At 32.5% G+C, this 23796-nt stretch overlaps 1 protein-coding gene across 12 annotated transcripts in view; it reads right to left on the bottom strand.

The window, feature by feature from the left end:
- Positions 1 to 23796, bottom strand: part of ADGRL3 (adhesion G protein-coupled receptor L3) — a 982472-nt gene that overhangs the window by 754279 nt on the left and 204397 nt on the right. For all 12 annotated transcript variants that reach the window (XM_056802666.1, XM_056802677.1, XM_056802672.1 and 9 more), the window contains exon 2: positions 23263 to 23327. The gene's annotated coding sequence lies outside the window, so the exon portion shown is untranslated. The remainder of the gene's footprint in view (positions 1 to 23262; positions 23328 to 23796) is intronic.

The following is a 23796-nucleotide window of genomic DNA, read 5'->3' as shown; positions in this document are numbered from 1 at the left end:
TACTTTTTTTCCCTCTTCTTTTCACCCCCTTCCATTTTAAAAAATGGCTAAAAACATATGTTTCCCTCCTTTCTTATATTAAATCATTGTTTAATTCACTGGATTCTTTCCCATAGCTTACAAACCTAGTAGAGTCTTCTCTACTTTAAATTCCTCTCTCATTTGTTAACCTCCCAAACTACTGAATTTCTCATTCCTTTTACTTTTAACTACTTGAAAGGGTAGTCTACACTTCCATACTTTGGGTTATATTTCTTTATTTCTGATCACCTTATCCAATCAATTCCACCCTCCAGAAAAGAAAATGTAAGAGAAATTTTGAAGGTTTCAGAATCATCAGGAAATCCTTAGTGACCATAATTCAGTATCTTATGAATAATCCATTTTTTTATCTTTAGAATCTCTAATTCCATATCCCCTTTTCTGATCCTTTCCTCCACCCTATTTCCCTCATCAAATGAAAATTTCTCCAAAGGTATTATCATTGGCCTTTTCTCTTCTCTTTCTTCCTTAACTATTTAATTCACTGCAATCATTTCAACTGTCATTCTTATGCAAATGACGTTCACATCTGTTTGTCTAGCCCCAAGCTCCAGACACACAGTTCTGCCTAGATGCCCTGCTAACTGATGTCATATCATGCTCAATATGTTCAAATAGAAACCAATGTCCTAGTCTCTCTCCCCCCAACCCTACTTCCTCTTTCCAGCTAGCCTGATATTTTTAATGGCACCAGGCATTATGCATCAGTTATTCTAGAAAGCAATCTCAAAGTCATCTACTTTAGATCTTCATTGTCTTTAACCTGGACCATATCAAGACTCTTCTAAATGTTGTCCCTCACTTGAGTCTCTCCTCACATCTTTCACATAGCTGACGATGCGACTTTCCTAAAGTACATGTTAAATCATGCCTTTATTTGAGAAGTTCTAGTTTTGAGTTAATATTAAGGATCAAATTCCAATCCTCTATCTTGCATTTAAAGGCTTTCACTGACAAACTTTCATTTACTTCTCTAGCCTTATTTATTAAGTATTTCTCCCCTTCCCATACTCTGTGGTCTCTGATGCTGTTCCTCAAATATCACACTCTATTTCCTCATTCCTTCCTCTGCACAGATCTCTACCCCATGCCAAGAATGTATACTCATTCCACTAATGCCCAATATTTTCTTTAAAGTTCAACTCAAATGCCATCTCCTCCATGAAATGTTCATGATCCCAGCAGCTCACTTTCCCTCTAAACCACGTTATATTTATTTTGCATGTATTTTGTGTTCATTTAGTATGTATATATTAGACCTATATGAATTAGATTATGAATTCCTTGAAGACAGGGACTGTCTTCGTGTCTCTTTGTGTATATTCCTTCCTTTGTACAGAGTGTGGCATTGTGAGCACTTAGTAAATACTTATTGAGTGACTAATACAAGAAAAGATTCATGAAAATAGGAATTATTTTAATTATATCTTCATATTCTTAGCACTGTGCATAAAATGTTCCTGATAACAAAATATGAACTTTAGGAATCTTCAGTGATTTATTAACCACTCCCCTTCCTTTACCACCAAAACACCACTAAATAAACCTCTAAATCTACCATCTAAAATTCTTTCCTTTTTGACCCTCTTCTTTCAATTAATACTACCACAATGCTGGTTTAAGCCATCATTACTTTACATCTGAACTATTGTTGCAATGTTCAGGCTTTAGCATAGAGCCTGACACATAGTAATCACAATACATTTTTATTGCATTAGATATCCTCCTAACTGGACCCCCTCCCCAAAATATCTCTTCCCCTCTTCCCTTACAATTCTATCAAATTACCTCCAAAATAATCTTCCTAAAGCATACTTTAAACCAATTTTTCTACTTACTGGAAAATGTGCAGTGACCACTCTTCTACATTTGTAGAATGTCACTGTAGCAACTTTGTGATCTGACCATAATCTATCAGTCCAGCTGTATGTCCTGTTATTAGTCCCCTTCATAGCACTCTAAGCTAAGGTCAAGCTCTATTATTCCTTATTCCTAAAATAGTCCAATTGTATTCCACTCTACATTCCATTCCCTCTAGTAATGTGCTCTCCTCCACTTAAATTCAGTTTGTAGTTTGATTTTTTTAGATCTACCCACCCATTTAGATCTAGACCACCCATTTAAAGAAAAATCTTTCTTTGATAACCTAGATGGAGATAGAGAAAGGGTATTCATTTTTCTCTACTACTCAGTATTTTGTTTACCTCTCTCTTTTCCTCTCTCCCTTCTCCTCTCTCTCTCTCACTCTCTCTCTCTCTGTTGTCTACTTGTTTTTCTCTCCACCCATAAGAATTTTTTCACATACATTCATCTGTGAATATTTTATATCCTGACTCTTAGGTTGCAGGGTACCTGACAGCAGAGACAAAGTTTTGTTAATCTATGTATATCCTTCAGTGCTTTCAATGCATTTCAATGCAATATGGATTCAAGAAGTGTTTATAAAATTGAACTGAGTTCAATTTGTTTCAAAGTATTATTAGCCAATAGAACAAACCAACATAGACATATCATTCTTATCTTCATCTGCAAAATTTATATTCAACATTAAAGGTTGTCACCAACAAAATCCAACAATTATTTACATCTCTGCCATGTGTCTACTGATATGCTACAGCTGTCTCCATAATCTACATTTAGATGTTCAATTTATTTGTGTAATCATTGGCAAGTTTGACTAATTGCATGTTTTCATACTACTAACACGGATCAAATGTTTAAAAATGTGTGAAGCTTAGGTGCCCCTTTATTTTTTTTTTTTAGTATCCCTGTCTGTTGAAGTCATAGAATAACTTGATACCTAATAGAAGTCACATTTTCATTCTTGTGTTATAACTATAATAAATTTTTTGCAAAGATCAAATGTAAGTACAATATTGATTTAGACCATACATTTTATGTGCCTATAGAGATATTTATTTCTTATAGAGAATAAAAAAGTTGATATTCTTTGAAAGTTCTTCCATTTCTTACCATTAACATGTAGTATAGTGCTATGATGATGGAGACACAAGCCAGAAACAAATCTAAAGTGCTTACTATATTTTACTAAACAAAAAATAAATTTATTTTAGTTAAAACAAAGAGCTCTTTGAAAACATAGAATTTTATACTGAGTAAAGATTTATACTATTTATAAATTGTCATTTTCAGAAAATAGATTTTAAAAGTCTACTTCAATTTACATGGATAGGTTGGGAGGGAGAGAGATGAGTTGCAAAATGTCATAAAAATTATTTAAAATAGTATTGATGTAATCTGGAAAAAAATTAACTTTTTAAAATTTACCTGAACAACTAGCCACAATCTCATTACTTTCCACACTATTTGAATACAAATAGAGGACCACACAAATAACTATAAAGAACATTTAAAATTCAAATTATAGAAGACAATGAAATTTTCAGGAAATTTCCCCATTCAAATTATTCCTCTTCTATATCTGTTGTGCTCTCTCAACCCTTTTTTCCCCTTCAAGTCCCTTGAAAAAAATAAATTCTTGTTTAATTAATATTTTTTAACTCCAGAATTTTCAACATATTGAAATGATGGTAAATGCTTAATACAGTCTAAAAACAACTACTCATTCATAGCATGTTACACCTAATACATGCCCACAGTGTACTTCTCTATTACCCATTTGACAGCCCTACAACTTTGTTTCTTAAGAGACTGGGGTGTTCTATAACACACAGTCATCTAGCATCACTGGAAAATCACTAACATTACCGAGATAGGCCTTAGTTTCAGAAGCCTACAGTCACTGGAAGCATTGCCCTATTTATCAAAGGCAGTTCTGCCCCCCTCAAATTCTATTCAATTTTAAGTCCTATTCAATTTCCAACCATATCATCTGCCCAAACAATTTGTAGTGATGGAATGACTTACTATGGGCTTTTGACATGCTTTTATTTCATAGTAGAGACAATATTATTATTTGTCCATTTGGTTTTTCTTGTGTGAACAGTTAGAATGAACTCTTACATGATTAAAGACATCATTTGGGAAGCCTTGCCTTATTCTAAGGCTTGGTGCCATCAGCACAATGACTTTTCCAAAAACAGGCAATTGAAAGTCCTCACCATCCAAAAGGAAATCCCTCTTCAATTTTAATTATGTATTAGACACCTTCAATAATGATGGCAAACACCTTTGACTTGTAGATATTTCCCTATTGGTTCCTTATTTGACATCAACAAATAAAATGATTGACAAAAGTTCCATTTAACTTTTAAGCAGTCATAAGATTTTGATAAGTTTTGAGGAGGGTAAAAAAAGAGATTTTATTCCATTATTTTTAAAAATCTGTTCAACAAACAATAAACATAACATAGTAGCTTCTCATAATTTTTTCAGTCAACTATGTGCCTATTAAGATATATTCTGCCACGGCATATCGTTTGTGAATCCTGTCTTTCCCATAAATACTACATTTCAAGAGGCGTAATTTTCAGAATGAGGTAGGTAATAGTCTCACTGTATTCTACCTTTATCAGACATCTAGAGAATTCTGATCATGCCTGGGTGCCACCTCTGTAGAAGGACATCAGGAAACTGTAAAGTATTTAAAGGATAAGCATCATAAAAGAGCTGAGTGATTAGTTGGAGGAACTAGAGCTGTGAAGCCAGGGGAAGAAAAGAACTTGTTAGAGGTGCCTTGACAGCTGACTTAAAAGTACTTGAAGGACTGACAACTAGAAAAGAAATTCTTGTTCTCTTTCCCCAAGGGCAGAGGGACACTTGAGGATTTGAGGTTACAAAGGCAGATTTTAGCTTCATATAAGAAATAAACCACAATTATGAGGAAAGCTGTCCAAAAAGCAGAATGGGATGACTTGAGAGTTTGTAAGGTTCAGAGATTTAGAATTCTTCAAGCAAAGGCTAGATTAGGAATGCTGCATAGAAAAATTCCTACTGTTTCCATTTGGACTCCATCTTCTCTGAGTTACTAATCTCTAATACTGAAATACAAGGTTCCTCTATTTACATTAAGGGTGCTTGGATAATATTACTGTATACAAAGTATATTCTGATAAATCATCTTTGTTGTATTTAAAGCTGGTAGATAAGCTATGATATAAAAATGTGCTAAAGGGCTGGTTTAGTCTAAAAAGTGTGCTACCACATACAAATCAATGAAAAACCATATTCTACACTTTTAATCTCTTTTGTATTCATGGAATTCTGCCATAGGCAAAATAACAGGTAAAATAATATCATGGGATCAGTGAAGGTTTTGCTAGTAGTATGCTATTCAGTCATTTTTTTCAAGATGACTCCATTTGGGGTTTTCTTGGCAAAGGTACCAGAGAGGTTTGCCATTTTCTTCACCAATTCATTTTATCATTGAGGAAACTGAGCCAAATGGTATTAATGACGTTCTCAGGGTAACATAGCTTGTAAATGTCTGAGACCAGATTTGAACTTGGGAAGAAAAGACAAGCCCCAGCTCTATATCCATTGGGCCAGGTAGTTTGCTAGTGTTATACATAGAGGAAATACAATTGGACAATGCAGTTATACAGAATGTCAGTATAAAGTGTTTGTTATTGTCCTTGGAAAAATTCCCCTAATAACAAACAATTCAACAAACATTACCTGATTTTAAAGAATTTTGTCTTTTAATAAATATTTTCCTAAATTCTCTACATAGCTATTGGTAATTGATAGTGGGTACTGAGGGAAAATGAAAATGAGAAAAACAAGGGAATGTTTTAGAAAGTCATATTTTAACCTTTTATTCATAGACAATTTTATATTTTTAAAATCCTCACCAAGATATCCTAAAATAATAATACTTAAAATATTTTGTTGGGGTTTCTTAATAATTAGATGCATAAGTATTGAGTGATAAATAGGTCTGATCAAAAAATTCTGCGAGTATATATGTATAAGATTTTATACATGTCAGGGGCATTTTTTAGGTCTAAAAGGACTGTACTTTTATGGCCTTTAATTAAATATACAGAGTCCTTCACAGTTGATTATTGAACAACATATACTACATATACTATTCTCCTAGTTCTTCTCACTTCACTTTGCAGCAGTTCATATAAGCCTTTCCATATTTTTCTGAATTCATCCTGTTCTTCATTTCTCATGGTGTGATAGTAACCCATTATGACCATATACCACAACTTGTTCAGTCATTTCTCAATTGATGGACATTCTCTTAGTTTCCCATTTTTTGCTTGTGCAAAAAAAGAGTTGCTAAAACTATTTTTGTACAAGGAAGTCCTTTTCCCCCTACCTCTGATCTCTTTGGTATATAGACTCCTCAAATGGTATGCATACTCCTATGGTCATTTGAATTTGGTTCCATATTATTCTCTGGATCGGTTGTGTGAATTCTGTTTACCAACATTGAATTATTGTCCCAATTTTCCACATGGCCCTCCAACATTGTTCATTTTCCTTTATGCTCATATTAGCCACTCTGACAGATGCGAAGTGTGTAACTCAGAGCTGTTTTAATTATCATTTCTCTAGTTATTTTATATAGAATTTTAATGATTAATCAAGTCAACAAAACTTGTATAAAGTGGCTAGTAAGTGCCAACAACTGTGCTAATTTATTATGTACACTGTCTCATTTAAATAAAAATGAAATCTGTATAATTTCTTTGGTTTAAAATGTGTTTATATTGGTGGGCACAATATCATTCATAATATGAATAACACAAGTACAAGTTAAAAAAATTCACATTAATTTTCAGCAGGCTGATTTTTCTTTGAGACTGTAACAGATAAGTTTGTATTTGTATTACATTTAATGAAGTAGAAAACTGAAAAATGAGAACCCAGTACAGGGAACAGTCAGAGGACATACACATACATGGATGTTTGTTAGTTTGTCTTTAGAACTTTGGAAGAAACTGAATGCAAGAGCCTGACTTTCTACTTGATACCATGCACATGAGCTATGATGGTCCCATAAACTTATTTAGTAGTAAAGGAAACACATTTTGTTTGGCTGTTGAGATGAAAAGTAAATTACATAAAAAATGGCCCCAGTGTTCAAACATGTTTTTTCCTCCCTGTTAGCCCCATCTAAAGATTACTCTCTGAGTTCCTTAGGATGAGTGTCCCCAGTGCATGGCCTCCTCAGCAAGCCTCTGTTTGGGAATGTCTATTGTTTATCTTTTGTTTTTTCTGGTCTAGACTCCACTTCCCAGAACTTTTGATACCCCACTAGTGCCTTTACCAAAGGAAAAAAAAAAGACCAAAAGAGTTTTTTCATCATTTCCAAGTAAGCAGAAAGAAAATAGCCACAGAATACCTGCATTTACTCCAAAGTTGAGAGCTCTTTATTCTGAGTAGGTCTCTTGTGCTTCCCCTGGAGACTGGGCTCTCATTGGCTAATGTCCTCTCACATTAATATACACTCTAATTTTCATATGTAACCTGTTTGTTTTTTTAATTTAACATTGAAATATCTGAATTTATTTGGGATCATTAAGGCTTTTAAAAATTGGAGTTAAAAATGTTGATCTTTCATCTCTTCTGGTACTGTAGTCAGATACAGTTGTACAGAAAAGAAGACTTAAAATAAAAGAAGAAAAAAGCTTTTTTTTCTCTATTAAAATTTATCTGAAAGCATTTTGTTCAGTTTCAAGGCAAAACCAGATTGGAATTCAACCTCCATAGTTTAACATAAGGATAGTTTGTCCTTAAAAGTATAATTCCATGAAAGATTCTTTTAATATTTTCCATGTCTAAATAAAATGGCCTTACATGGCAAATGTTAGAATGAATAGTCAGAGGAATAAGATAATTTTCCATCTGTACCATATTCCTTTTTTAAGCAAAGGTGGCAACCATGTCCTATAGAAGTACATCTGGAGCACTAAGTGATATATTGCAAACAGCTATCAAAGAGGCTCTGTTAACTACTCGTAAGGGAAGCATCACCTTCAAAACAACATGACCTTATTCCTTCATCAAGTACCAATATTTCCCTTAATAATTTTTAAATGGATGCACTTCTAAATATATTTATAATGAAGCTAACTTTTTCAGAATAAATACTAAATAGTATTTTTGTTCAGTGGATTAGAATATGAAAATATAGGATAATACTAAAAACCTATACCAACATTTTGTTTTTGATGTTTTATTTTGGTCTGGACTAAATATTTAATTGAGAATCAAGCTACTTTTGTGAAAATTCCTCCTATAGATACAAATTAGCAACTCTTCTGAAACTTAGAAAGCTGTCACTGAGGTGTTTATTGACTTGACCATGATCATAAAGCAAATATATGTCAGAGGTTATAGTTGAACCCAGGACCTTCCTGACTCCAGGTCATCCCTCTCTTCACTATACTCTATTACTTCAGAAACTTGAAAGATCAGAGGCTAAAAATTGAGTTTATTACAAAGCATGTTAGGAAAAAAAAACAATGATAAAGAGAGAAAATTAATTCTCATGCTAAATACTTGTGTGTGTATTTGTGTTAAGAGTAAAGACAAGTGGGAAAAATCTAGATGGAACAGCTTTGATTACAAATATAGTAAAGAGCTCTGTTTAGAAGGTTGTTTTTTATTTTAAATCTGAGGGAGTGCTAGAGCCTCATTCACAATTCATTATCAGGAATGAGGAAAATTAATTTTAATGCAGTATCATTTTATTTTTCATTTTAACCTGTAACATTGCTTTTCCTTACTAAGTGCCAAAAGAACTTTCCCTGATAGAAATATCTTTGCAGTCCTTGGCCTAAAGTATCTTCTAAATTGAGATAGGCCCTACTGAAAATTGGAAATTCAAAGTCCTTCTGACTTTGTAAATAAACTTCTGTGAGCCAAATATTCCCAGAGCTGGTAGGCTTGTATCCTTGGTCCTATCCCAACCCCCCAGCCTTGAAATGGGAGGCATTTGGTCAATGGAAGATTGAACTTAACCAGACCTAATTTAGTCTTCCTAGCTAGATCACCAAGGGTTATTAGAATCTTTTTGAAATTATTTGCTTGTTACATCAAAATACCAAGTTAACTCCCTCTCTTCTTCCTACCATTGTGACCAGACTTTGCTCCTCAAATGACTCCCACCATCACCTTGAAATAATGAAGGAGGGTCTAACAAACATTAGTCCATTTTCCCACCATGAGGTTTCCAGCAATTAGAGCTGTCTTTTGATGTTTAGGGGAGGATTGCAAAAGAGGGGCATTAAAAATAATCCAGGACCCAGCACTTTTTGTTTTTGATCACTGAGAGAGATCACTGACCATCACTTCACTGATTATTGTAAGCCTAGTTAATAAAATGATTTTTCATACAAAGTAATCTGTCTCTGGGCATTTTAATTGTCATGGAAATTGAGTGCCAGATGATCAATATTTTGTCTGTAACAGTTTTAGAAGATTATCTAAGATATTCCCTAAACTACAAACTCTACTAGGGAAGGAGCTCACACAAAAATTAAATCATAGTTTTTAAATATTTATAATATAAAAAGAAATTGTTAAAGCTTCTGAAAAATATGCAAAAATATTATCCAATCAAAGGGATTCAATTTGAGATTGTACTAAGGCAAAAAGAGCTATTTCAATAGTTCATTCTATATTTTATACTCAATTTAATGAGAATTTAATTAATCAATCAACAGACAAACATTTATTAAGCACCCATTATGTGCCAAGCACTGTTGTGAACTTGGAATATAAGTATAAAGAATGAAGCAATCCCTACTTGCAAGGATCTTACATTCTAATGAGGGGTGGTTAAAAGGATAAATATACTGTATGTGTATATAAATATATGCATATTTATGTACAAATATGGACTTGAATGCAGATCCAAATATACAGTAATTTGGCAGAGAGAGCACAGGCAGCTGGGAATATCCAGAAAGACTTCATGCAGAAGAACATACTTAAGCTACATCTTAAAGGAGCAGAGAGACTCTACAATCAAGGTACCAAATTGGGTTTGTAAAAATACAAATTAAAAAAAGCCACAGAGACTAGATTTTATTGGGAATATAACTCATAAACAGACAGGTGTATAAAAGATAATCAAAGGGAGGAAAGAATATTAACAGGGGAATTAAAATAAGCTTATTTTAGGAGGTAGTACCTTAGATGAGTCTTGAAGGAGACTATGGAGTCAAATGAGGCAAAGAGGTGGATGAGATGGTACATTCGAAGCACAAGAACAGAAAGTTCAAAGACAACAATGCAGAAGATGGAATGGAAAGGCTAGGGTACACAAGTGAAATTTGCCCAGAAGGAGAGAACATGAATGGGAATGATTTGCTTTAGGGTCTCTGAAGTCATTAATCTATTATGTAAATAGAAGAAGAAAAGGAGGGAATCTATGGCTCAGGAATTTTTTTAATGTTATCAGGAAAGCCTGTCATATTACCCAACTTTGACCACTGATAGAAAAGGATTGTCTTTCTCTAATCAACACTCTATTTTGTAACAAGGGCTCCATTAAGGTCATTAGTTCACAAATGGGGTTCCAATAAATACTCTCCATCTATCAGTTTGTCATCTCAATATCTTCTGTCTTTGGGCATACTTCATGCCCATATCTTCCATTTTCTCTCATTTTATTCTTTATGCATTCAGAATCAGCAATTGGATCTCTTAGAATTCTTTTCATGTTGGTTATATAATTAATGTGGGGAAATGAAGCTTTAGACAGTTTCTTAGGCATAGATGACCAAACGGGGAATACTAAGTAAAAGTCACAGTATCAGAGTTCATAAAATGACCACTGATGCCTAGTGATAGAGAACCTTCAACAATTCCTTTCATGTAAGAAAGTAGGGAGGAGGAGAGGAAAGAAAGAGGCAAGATCCTTGCCAAATCTGCCTGATCTGGCACATGCTGAATATGGAATGAGGGGAGAAAAATAAAAGGCAAAGAAGGGGGAAATGCATTTAACATTTGCAAAAGGCATTTTTGAAACCCCATTTTAAAATCTTCATCACAGTTTAAGTGGGGCATCCACCACGGATACAACAATAGGCCTTTTAGTCTAAGGTTGAGCCATGTGACACAGAGTAACCCAATAACTTAAAATACAAGGGAATGGGATTTTTTTTTAACTTTAACTGCACATATGGACCATTTTGTTTCACTTCTGGTTAGCTTTCATGTAATCAAAGACCCCCACTGTAATGCCTTACACAGCATTCAGTGTTGTGGTCACTATGGAAACCATAATTCTGAATGTCCTAACTTGTGTGATTAAAATTTTACACAAAGTAACATTGATAGGCTTTCTCTTCCACAAAACTACTGCCAATATACAATTCTAATTAGCTACACAATCACTGGGTGGGTATGAATAACCAGTCCTGCCTCCTCTCCTGAAACCCAGAAGCATCAATATTGCTATTTATTCACTGGAAGCTTCACAGACAGCATGCAGTGTTGGGTCTCTATGTTAGACTATTTGCTATAGAAGCAAAAGGAGATTACTTCTCAGTGATTTTTATTCTCTCCAAGTCAGAATGCATGGAACATAAACCCCAATGCTTTTCTTCTAGTAATATACTAAAATAAACAAATGAAAAAGCTAAAATCTGTATTTGTTCCATTCATTAAACAATGAAGCAAAAAAAAAAAGAAAGAACCATCATAGATTCGAGAGTTAGAAATGGAAGAGATTTTAAAGACATCCAGTCTAACTCTTGATATTACAAATGAAGAAATGAGATTAGGAAGGTTGAATGACTTATGTAAAGTCACAAGATTATGGTAGAGGGGCAGAGTTGGGATATGAATCAACATAGTCTCATGTAGTCCTAAGATTTGATTAATGGAGTAGAGTAATAAAATTAAGTAAATGACGAATGTGTTCTACTTGTATTACTCATTATTTTCTATAATTCGTAAACTATTGAGGTTTTTCCATGGTATAATAATAAAATTATTATTTTAAATTTAAAAAAAAATATTATAAATAATAAAAAAAAATAATAAAAATGGTATAACCATTTATTCCGGGTCTATTCATAATGAAGAAACAGAACAAAATTATTCTACTTGGAAGCACAGGATCACAAATTTAGAGTTTGAATATAGATCATCTGGTCCAGTCTATTCATTATACTGATGAGAAACCTGAAACCAGAAACTAAATAATCTTTCCAAAGCCATCCATACAGGATGTAGGAAAGATGGACAGAAAACTGGCATTCATCAAATGTCAATTATATGTCAATCATTATGGTAGGTGCTGACAAATATTATTTCATTTGATCATCACAATAACCAGGTGGGTAGATGTAGTTACTAACCTTATTTAAGAGAGGAGAACCCTAAGCCAGACCAAGATTAACTTGCTTGCCCAGGGTCACACAGCATAAAAAAAGCCATGTTTGAACCCACATCTTTCTGACTCCAGGTCTAGTCTTCTTTCCAACTCTAGGCAGTTAGGCAGCACAGTAGATTGAGAGCTGTGGTGGTTGTCAGACTGACCAGAGTTCAAATTTCACCTCAGACTTACTGTTTGTGTGACTTCAATTAACCTCTGTTTGCCTCAGTTTCCTCAATTGTAAAATAAGAATAGCAGCACCTTCCTCCCAGGGGAATTGTAAGATCAAAAGAGATAGAAACTAGAAATCTACAAAAGGTAGATCCAGCTGCATTGGAACAGAGGATTAGAAATAGTCTTCTGAGATTAAATTAATAATCTAATTTTCTAGCCCAAAATTCTTTTGACTACACCATGCTACTACCATGGATCATACTATTTCTAGAAGACCTTGCTTTATCCTTTGTGCTTATGCAATGCAATATTTGTGATAGATATGTGGAAGTTAATTCCATAAACAAGAAATGATGAAATTAATAAAGAAATTAAACTAAACCAAAATTCCCTGTTTTCAGTGTGTACAATTTGTTTAGAAGGAAAAAGCTTGAAAAGTTACTTTTGCTGCCTCCTCCCAAATTTAGACATTATACAAAGACCATTTTGAAATCTTTTCAAGATGGCATTTTCATTCAAGACACATACTTACAAAGCTCGTATAGGATCCTGTCAGCAGAGTTGTTTCCTAATGAATACTAAATTCTTAAAAAATGCACTCAAAAGCTATCTGCATTTCTAAGAGTTTTAGGGAGTTCATCTAAATGCTTTCCATCTTCAATTGCAGTTCTGTGTCTTGATCTGATTAAATATTTTCTACTTCAGGAATGGTTTTGACACTTAAACAAACAACAGTTTTAATAAAGCCTGACATTGGGGAAGATTTCCATTTCCTTGTGCTCCCTCTCGATAAATGAGTATCTGTCCTATCCTATAATAGCCTGTTCAGGAGCTTAGTCTCCTATTAGTGTGTATATAAGTTCAATTAGCCCTAAAGTAAGCTGGTCCCATATTTAGAAAAAAAAAAAGTAAAGTTCAATTGCTTAAAGGCAATCTATATGCTTCAAGATCAAAATGTTTAAATTTATCCATAGATTTAAAATGTCTGTTTAGACTCAGGGACTGGCATTCCTTATACTGGAAGGCATGATTTTTCATTGCACATATTTTATAGAAAAGAGAATATGTTAGTAAAATAAGTAATGCTTAATCAAGTTTTTTATCATCTAGTATTAAAAACAGGAAACAAAATCAATGAAATGAGTATTTGGGGCTAACCAAGCACAGTGGAAGACAAGAAAAAGCAATGGAAGGGTTAATAGTTACTGGAGTAATGTTCTGAACCCACTGAATAAACCTTTTTTGCATATTTTAATTAGATCATATAATCTGGCTCCTTTCAATATATACATAGAAAACTCATCTTCCTCATTTCAGAAGGAATTTTATGAAATCTCAGTATTTAATTTCTTGAAAATTTTTGATAAAAGGGACAAAAAGCAAGAAATAAAAGTTAAAATGCAAACTTTCAGATATTTTACAAATAGTTATTATCTGCATACTTTTTTCAAAGTATCCACAGATGTCTTGGTTTTAAGTCTGGGACAAAATTGGGACATAAAAATAATGCTACAGAATTTCAGAAAAGCTTATGTTGCCAGTTGATTTTCCAACAACATTCACAAGTTCATGCTCAAACATTCTAGACTCATCCCCAGCACCTCTTGTGACCAATGACATGCCATTTTGAGATAGTTGGCCAGAATCAAGGGTTCAATCAATGGTCATGGAATAATTCACAAAGTTAACAGACCCATATCTGTATCAAACATGCATCCCGTGCCTCATCAGCAGTACATACCAACAAATGAGCTAATTCAGTTCAATGCTACTCTGAAAGAAGCAGTTTGGTAACAGATAACTGTCTGGTACTTCACACAGAAACACTTATTTTTTTTCCAAGACTTTATTTTTATTGAAAATTATGTTGCTATATTTTATTCATATGGCAGTCTATATCATAATGACCTTTTTCATCATTCAATTCATTAGCTAGGCTGTGAGGTTTGATAAAGATTTCCTAAATATAAATAATGATTCACTTCAGCAATTTCAATAGGCTTCTGTTTAAAGCTTCCATAAGCAGTTCAAAGCAGAGTAGTGTAGGGCATATACAATGGACAAGGACCCTCAACACCCTCATTGGTTTTTCTTTTTTTTTTCATCCATGCTAGTCTAACCAGTAAAATACTCAAAACCCTTAGGTCAGGGTTGGGGGGAGGTTCAGAGAATAGAATCCCCCTTTTTAAAAAGCTGATATCAATTTTTTTTTCATAAGAAGTTCCCAAAGAAAGGTAGAGAGCATGTAGATACAGAAGACCAACAAGAAAAGTCATCCCCATTTGAAAATTTGAAGGAATTATTCATCTCTACAATAATTCAAAATTTCCAAGGGGAAATACCCTATTGAATGTTAGCAAAAGAACAATGCATTTCCAGGAAGCACCTTGGAAACACAGGTTTAAAGTTATATTGTGAGAAGGTAAGAAGCATAAGTACAGTAAATTAGTTAGCAAATAAAAATCTCAGAAATATACAATAATTCCATAGTGAAGTCAACTGCTTCCAAAATGTCACAGCTAAAGGAAGAATGCTCTATAGTTTGGCTTAAGTTATATACATATTGGTTCTAAATTTTCTCATCTATAAAAGCAGATCAATGACAGTGATATGCATTACAGGGATATTGCTTAAAGAATGAAATAAAAATATCTAAGTATTACAAATTTAGAGCTGGAAGGAATGCTAAAGGTGTATCTAGTCCTACTCCACTTCATAGGTGAGTAAACTGAGGCTCAGAGAGGCTAAGTTACTTGCCCAAGGCCACAGTGGTAGTAAATAGCAAAACTAAGATTTGAACTGACTTTTTTCCCTGCACAAGATTATATTAAAAACTTTTGAAATACTGAAATATTAAGTTATCAGGAACTCAGAGCCAAATTAAATAAGCAATTAGAAACTAAGTCTATTGTTTAAAGAATTTGTGTCACAATATATAGAACAACTCTTTTACTTTATTGACAATTTCCACCATGCCAAGTGATTAAATGAATCAGTTAGTAACTATATATATATATATATATATATATATATATATATATATATATATATTACATGAAGATTAAAATATGGCCTAAAATGGTCCTGCCTATGACACAAGTGGCTCACCATTTTACTTGACATACCTTCAGAATGCCAAAGCCAACCCAAAGAATAAAAACCTATAAATCACTTGAGTTGTTTGGGAAAATCTTTCTTACTTTAACTAAAACATCTGTGAAGGAAAGTCTTCAGGAAATTAGATGGATCAAAAAATGACAGGATCATTAATTCAAAGCTTCAAAGAACTCTAAAAGTCATTTTATCTAATTCATTCATTTTGTAAATGAAGAAGTTAAGGACTTCAGGGGTAAATGACTTGTCCAAGCCCACAGGTTGCTAAAGAATATTTAGGAAAACACAAAGCTTTACACAGAATGAAAAGTTGCAGTTGGATGATATTCTACACCAGTGGCTAGAGTATCCCATTCTACTGAGAAAACAGATTCACTGAAGAATGGAAATTAGAATCTATCTTTTATAGAAGAGTGAAAACAGTTGCCTTTACTTAAGCAAGGACATAATGACAGATGGTAAAATGCAAAGATCTGCCTTGTAATATTTAGAAAATCTCATTGTCAAAATGGTAGACTATGAGAAGATGAATACTGGGACCAGAATAACTCCAAACTACTAAGAAATGGAAGAACTGTGATCATCAAGGATCCATGCTGATTAAGTCACATATCTTTTGAAGAATAAGAAATGTAATTCCCTTTAAGACAGAGAAAAGCCTTATGCAGAAAGACACCAAGTACATTAGGCAATGATTCAAAGGATGAAAACGGAAGCATTAGTATTAATGGTTCCTTGTCTTTAAATAAAGAGTTTCAGGGTCAACTTTGCAAAATCAGTCCAACTTTGTAATTAGACCTTCAGCCCAAGTACACCAGAAGCAAACATACACAAAAGCCAAAATCAGCTCAAGGCTGTTCCAGTACATTTTAGTAGTATATAATTCTTCAGATGAAAAATGATGTAAGAAAAGAGACAAACTTGGAATCAACAAATTTAGGTTCAAGCCCAGGACTGATATATACTAGCTAATTGTATGACCTACGGCAAGTCACTTTAATGCTTAGATTCATCATCAAGTACAAAATCAGAATACTAATACTTAGACTACCTGCCTAAGTTGTGAGAAAAGCACTAGCTAAGCTATTATAACACATGTAAATATGAAATAATATTACTGTTAATAACAATGCTGGGACCTTTACCATCTGTTGTATATAAAAGAATTATGTAACTATAAATCATGTGCATAGAAATCTTTTTTTAACTATTAGATAAAAGCTCTCAGTCAAATATTCTCTTATGTCTAGCATTTCAAAAATTAAGTAATTTAAAACCTTTTCTTCTTTAGTCAAACTAGGCCATACTCCTGCATGAAAGGCAATTTGAAACTAATCTTCAGTTATGGTCTAATAACTTCAAAAATGCATTGCTTGAGGGTGATAGAGACACCATTATTTCATTATTCCCCATTTGTCTGTGAGCACAAGGAGAGCTCTCATAAGACACAGGAACAAGTATGACTACTTCCAATTCTGATGGAGGTTTCCTTTACATCAATGCTTTTCCAAAGTATAGTTTGAATTAAAATGTATTCCCTGGTATTCCACTGAAATCTAATATAGGCTTTCAGCCTTCCTATTTTCTCATTTATTTTTAATAGCATGCATCTGTCTATTTTTATAAATTCAGTGCTGATCAATCCTGATTCTTCATTCAATGGACACAAGGACTTCATAGAAATCAAATTTATTATGATGACAGTATTATTTAAGGGATATAATCCTTAGGTCTTAGTTGATATATATTAAAGGCGGCTAGAAACTGAGGTGATAGAACAAGAAAAGCCTTAGAAATAATAAGGTATCACTGGATAAAAAGCAAATGCATGAGGAATTCTGTGGGGTGTCATGTTCAGGGATTGCAACTTTTAAGAAACTAGGTAAGATGTTACAATCATCTTTTCATCTATTGGAAATTCTTTTGGATTTGGTACTATAGGAATAATCAGATGAGTGGTGTTTGCCTTTAGTTGCCTATTTAACTGAAATGATAGCAAACCCCAACTTCTTTAGAAATTAGTATTCCTTCCAGTACAAATGCCAACCCATCACTTCTGACCTATTTTGGCAGGAGAAGATTAAGACCCTTGTAGTCCAGAACACTGTTTTAACATTATTCTAATCAATTCTGAGCTTAAACAGAAATTAAAGGAAATCTTATATAAACTTAACAGGCTAAATAATTAACAGCACTTGAATTCTTTATTTACTTCCTAGAACACTGAGGCAGAATTTAACTGAAAATGTTTGTCTACAGAATTTATTTTCTCCATTCAGAGTTACAATGGAGTGTTTACATGATTATACATGCATTACCACCAAGTTTTATAAAAATCTGTCCATTCACAATTCTTGGCAACAAAACAAGCAAACAACTGCTTGCTTCCATTACACTTGTAAGAAGCAATTTGAGAAGATACTCCCCAGGAATTAAATTTTGTGGATAAACATTTTAGCTAATTGCATTATTGTTCTCAGAACACTGAAGGCAGCAGTTAGCCAAAGCATTCATCTAAGGAATCTCTTTTCTTTTCCTTCACCCCCCCAACATTTACATTGTCCTCAACTGACCCATTTTAGAAATCAAGATAAAATGTAACAATATAATAAATACTTTTTATTTAGGTCAGTTTATAAATCACTAAAATACTTGGATTTAGTACTGTATATTTAAATAAATTTTTTTGTAAATAACAAAACCTTTGAAATGGAGTTACAAATGAATTTCATTCTAGTTATCTATGATGCTAAGAACATCCTGTTCATGGCCTTTTCATTAACTACTATGATGAAGCAACATATAGGTTTCTTAAAGTCTTGGTCTCTGATAGTACCAATACATTCTCTGTTTCCTTCCCTTTCTAAAAAAGGGTAGCTACTAGAAAAATACCCAGAACTATTACACACACACACACATATATTTATAATAACACAATTACTTAAAGATATAGATAAAAATGAAGATGTTTCATTGTTAATTCTGCTTAACCCTTGCAAATAATGACATCTAACAAATAAAAATCTGGTAAAACTTGTATTAAATCTAAAGGACCAAAATTAATAATTTACTTGTCATTTTTTAGCAATAGTTTATTGAAAACTTCTAAAGTTGAATCTTGAAATACCATTTCCCTTGAATCTTGATTTCAAAAGGAAGAAATTAGTTCTAGAATGAAACTTTAACTTTTGGAATATTAGAATTAAATGTATAATTAGGAAAGGAATAATTGTTTTAATGACAATATAGAAAATACATTTCACAATTCATATTCCTATAAAGATACTCTATCTGTTAGTTAAAACTAATGTAGCAGTTAAAGTAGGTTTGGAGGTGATGAGGATTATATCTGATAATTAAAATGTCTAAGGAAGAGATTTCTTTTTATGTCCATGTTTTCTGTTTTAAGAGCATTAAACACTTTTGGATGTATATTTTCCAAAGATTCATTATTGTTCAGTTGCATCTGACTTTTTGTCACACCATTGGGAGTTTTCTTGTTAGAGATGTTACAGTGGTTTGTCATTTCCTCATGCAGCCCATTCTACAGATGAGGAAACTAAACCAAACAAGGTCAAGTGACTTGCCCATGGTCACACAGCTAGTAAGTGTCTGAGTCCAGGTTTGAACTCATGAAAATATAAATCCTCCTTACTGCAGACATAGTATCTGCTGTGCCACCTAGCTGTATTACATATTCTTTTAAATTTTCTAAACATAATTTCTTCTCAATGATTCAGATTACTATGATCAATGTAAGTTAATGTATGATTTACCATACAACAGACTATTTAAGATATAATGCGCTGTTTGCCCCAACACTAAATGGCAGGCTGAGATTTGTTATTCTTGTCCTTTTTTTGGATAGTTTTTGTCCTTTGTGAATGTCAGCTGTTACTTTTTGCTGCTGTCACTCTATCTGCCTCTACTTGTTTTCTGCTTATGATTTTCTGCTTCTCAAGGCCTGAGAAATGAGAGGAAGATGAGGTAATCAGATGGCTAATTTTCAGTATAAATTTTAATTTAGGGTTCTGTGAGTGAGATCCTGATGGAGATTTTCCTCTGAGTAAACATCATGGGCTTCACTGCCTGGATTTTATGCCATTATTTTAGTTGCTCAGAAATCTATGGTACTCATATCCTGACTCTCAGTTAATTTCTGGATATGGTCTTATGAAAATTTTTAAATTATGATACAATGAATATCTGTGAATGATTATTTATTTTACAAAATACTGTTTTTACATAACAGCACATGTTAGCATTTTCTCAAGAGTCGTCTTAAATGTGCATTTAAAACAGGGCTTTTGGAAATACATTTTAAGAACCACATTCATCACAAAAAAAAATATGCCTAGTTTATCATGCACAAGTGTTTATTATATATGTACCAACTCCTAATCGTTGTTTTTCATCTTGAGTCGTCTTGTGTCACATAATTGTAGGCAGACAACTCACATTCAGCTACCATTATTAGTTACCATTCTGCTCAGCTCACTGGCTTCTAGAAATATCTTCCTATAGATTTCTGAAGGCCTTGCACGTTAATTTTGAAGGGCACCAGCTACATGGCTGACACATTCTGACAGCAGAGATATCTCCAAGAATGGGAAAAATGGGATGGGATTGACGGCCTGAGTAATTGATCATCCTTAATTCGGACCCATAGCCAAGTTATTATATCACTCATTCAATTCAAGAGTCTGTGGTTTCTAAATTAATTAAAAACATTAATATCATGGTAAATCACCCTTTCAAAAAATAAAATAGCATTGATTAGAACATTTTATAGAAAAGAGTATAAATTTGATTAGTTCCTTTCATGGCTCAAAGTCTTCACTAGAGAGTAAACTCTACTAAAATACTAAAAGTCAAAGGTATATCTTGCCTTCAAATAATTAAGTTTATCAAAAAGGCCCCATGTCTATTTTTCAGAGCACCACTGAGATAATTAGTCCTCACAAAAGACATGGCTGTATCATCTTGAAAATCTACGAAATTATTGAAGAACATTTTTTAAAAATTACAAAATCCTACAAAACAAACTCCCTCAGACTTCAAAATTAATTCATTTTTATTCTACAAAACGAAATAAAAGTTGATTTCAGTGTATGCAAGGGAAAAAATTGTCAAAAGTAGAGGCAAAAATGTTGGGGTAAGAACTGACAGATTATAGACCACTGAGAGAAGAAGCAGTGAAAGTAACATGGAATTTCATAACCTTAAGGAACATGACTCTTTGAAAACACAAATCTAATTATCTTAAATATATAGATTTGTACTAGTCTGCTAATATATATGTTCCAAATATGATACAATGTTTCAAATGACAATGCAATTAAAACTTTATGCAACTTCTAATTGTAAACAACAATACTTACAGCAATTAAAACCAACTACATAAGACCTCTTTAATAAAATTAATCATTAGTGAATAAATATGTTCCTCTCTTTTGTCTGTCATATGAAAAAAATCCTTGATTGAGGTCTTACAAAGGAATAGTTTTTGCCCCATTTATTCAAATATTTTCACAATTAGACTTCATCACTTGCTATCCAAAATACATATACTTCTTTTTTTTTGCTAGTATAAAATTTTACATTTAATTGATTTAACAACCATCTTTAATGTCTCTAGAGAGCTTAGCACTGAGAAAGCTACAAAGATACATGAAATGTGATATTTTCCCTCAAGGAATTTACACTCTAGTTTTCAATTACTTTGTTTCATGTGTAATCATGAACGTGTGTACATTGTGCTTGTATACATGCATATATGTGGGTATAAATAAAACTAAATAGATCTATAAACTATACATATATATATTCACACACATTATGATTCTACCTGCTTAAGAGTTCATCTTCAAAGATGGTAGAATCCAGTCTTTCACAAAGGAATTATTTATAATCATTTGTGATTACAAGTTATGTATTTAAAATATTATTTCCATCAATTATTTCTAAAGTTCACTCTATTACCTTAGGACTACAGAACTGCAGTTCTCTCTATTCTCTGCTTGAAAAATGCTTTAGAGTTAAAATCATTTAATATAACTTTTAGTGAATACATTTTTTTCCAGGCCTAACTTTAAACTTTATTGATTCTAAAGTTTGGAATTACATTTCAATGACAATGATGCACATATGTAAAATGACTATCCTCAATAAGTTCAATTTGTAGGTAAATGACATTTTTTTAGCCTCAGGAGATGGCAGTATAATTTGTTTGGCAAAATCCTCAACTCATCTTTTTGAAAATAATTTAGCAAAGAAACTGGAAATAATGTGGAAATATTTAATTGATAAAGAAAACACTCCATTTAAAATTGTCAATAAATGGGAATACATAAAATGATATTATAAAGCCTTAAATGTTTTCCTCCCTTTTCTGTACTCCCATATTTTAGAAGCATATCTATCAATTCATTGGTTGTTAAATTGTTTTTCCATTTTTAAAGGAAATAGTTCTTTCCTCTCATTTAAGTTTGAATTATTTTGTTTCTACTGTAAGAGGTTAACAAATCCAAAATGGTCCTCTGAGTTTATCAGTTACTTTTTTTAAATATAGGAAAAATAAAATAGCATGCCCCCCCAAAGGGGAAAAAAGATGAAACAAAAGATTACCTTGAACTGAGATTTAGTACAATCTAAGCAAATTTAAAGAGCAAAGAAATATGACAAAAATTCATTTATTGAATAATATGGAAATAGATATCAAGTGATAATATTTGTACAACACTGTGGATTTGCTTGTTTGCTCTGATGGAGGTAGGGTAGAAGGGAGGGAAAGAAAATTAATTAGGACATATGGAAAAATACTTAAAAATTTAAATAAAAAAAGAAAAGTTTAAAAAATCATTTATGTTTAATATACTTCAAAGAGAATGCTACCATTTATTAGAGTTTTATCCTTCATCATTCTGATTTTAAAAAGAGGAGGGTCATACTATTACTTGTTTTAAAAGTCTATCAAAGAGCTTACAACAAGTTGCTATCAGGATGTAATCTGCAAATACCAAAAAATCTAATTTGAATTGAAAGTCAGCTGTACCTCAAGATGGGGAAAATGAAGTTTAAAAATTATTCTCCAAAATGTTTATTTTGCTATTGATATTTAACTGAAGTAAAACAGATGCCATTGGGTAGAAATGAAATACAAGTCAGCTGAATACTTTTAATGATAAAAGTGAAAAACGAGATAACTAGACATACTCATCTAATTGGAAAGTCAACTTTTCCATCTCTTGGGTAGCATTTAATTCAATAATTTTAATAAACTTACATTTTTAAGGGAAAAATCCTGTTGGCTTGCATTTATAAAAGCAACCAAATGCTCAATATGTTTTCGAACTTCACAGTTTCCTAGGTATTCTATAACTTTCCCAAAATATTATAATCAATACAAAGAATGCCAATGATCAGTGATTTACAAAAATTCATAATATATCAACTAATATAATAGATATTGCTGTAAATGAACATTTTCAAGAATATAAATTCCTTCAGAATAGAGACTATTTTTAATCATTGTGAATACTTAGACAGTGACCTGAATGTATCAGATGCCTAATAAAAATTAAATTTGAGTAAAATAACTTATAATATGTTCAATAATTATTAAATTAATTAGACATAGTTGTCAACAGTGAATGAATAGTTACCTTGACTTGCTCTTCAATTGCTAAAAATCCATATTTTTTTTTGAAGATCACAGCAATCAACATTTCTGTAAAACAAGGAAAGAATAAATTAAAGATTATGCAACTATAAAAGTAGATTTTCAATTACATTTGAACCAAGCAACATTAATGACAGCATAATAAATATCTATTTATATCTTAAAAGAAGCTCTTAGGCAACATTTTAATTATGATAAAATTATGATTATAAGAATAAGCCTTCAAACACACACACAAGTTGACCTCCAAAATTATTTCTTGAAAGATGAAAATTATTTTTTGTGTATTCTAACCTTTTTTGAAGTGTTCAGAATCAGTTTATAAGTCATTTTTCTTTTAAAACCCATGTTTATTTGGCTTTTAATTATTTGGAGTTGATTCTAAATTTCAACTCTGCCTCAAAGGACAAAGATTTACTAACTTCAAGAACATTCAAAAGGATGTGGCACAGAGTGTGAAGGGAGTTGAAAAGGAGGAGCTCTAAAAATGTTTCTAACAATAGCCATGTTACTAATA

Source organism: Monodelphis domestica, chromosome 6 (genome assembly GCF_027887165.1).
Source record: "Monodelphis domestica isolate mMonDom1 chromosome 6, mMonDom1.pri, whole genome shotgun sequence".
Classification (NCBI taxonomy): Eukaryota; Metazoa; Chordata; class Mammalia; order Didelphimorphia; family Didelphidae; genus Monodelphis; species Monodelphis domestica.
The sequence above is the reverse complement of the archived record's forward strand: the minus strand, read 5'-3'. Positions and strand labels throughout refer to the sequence as shown.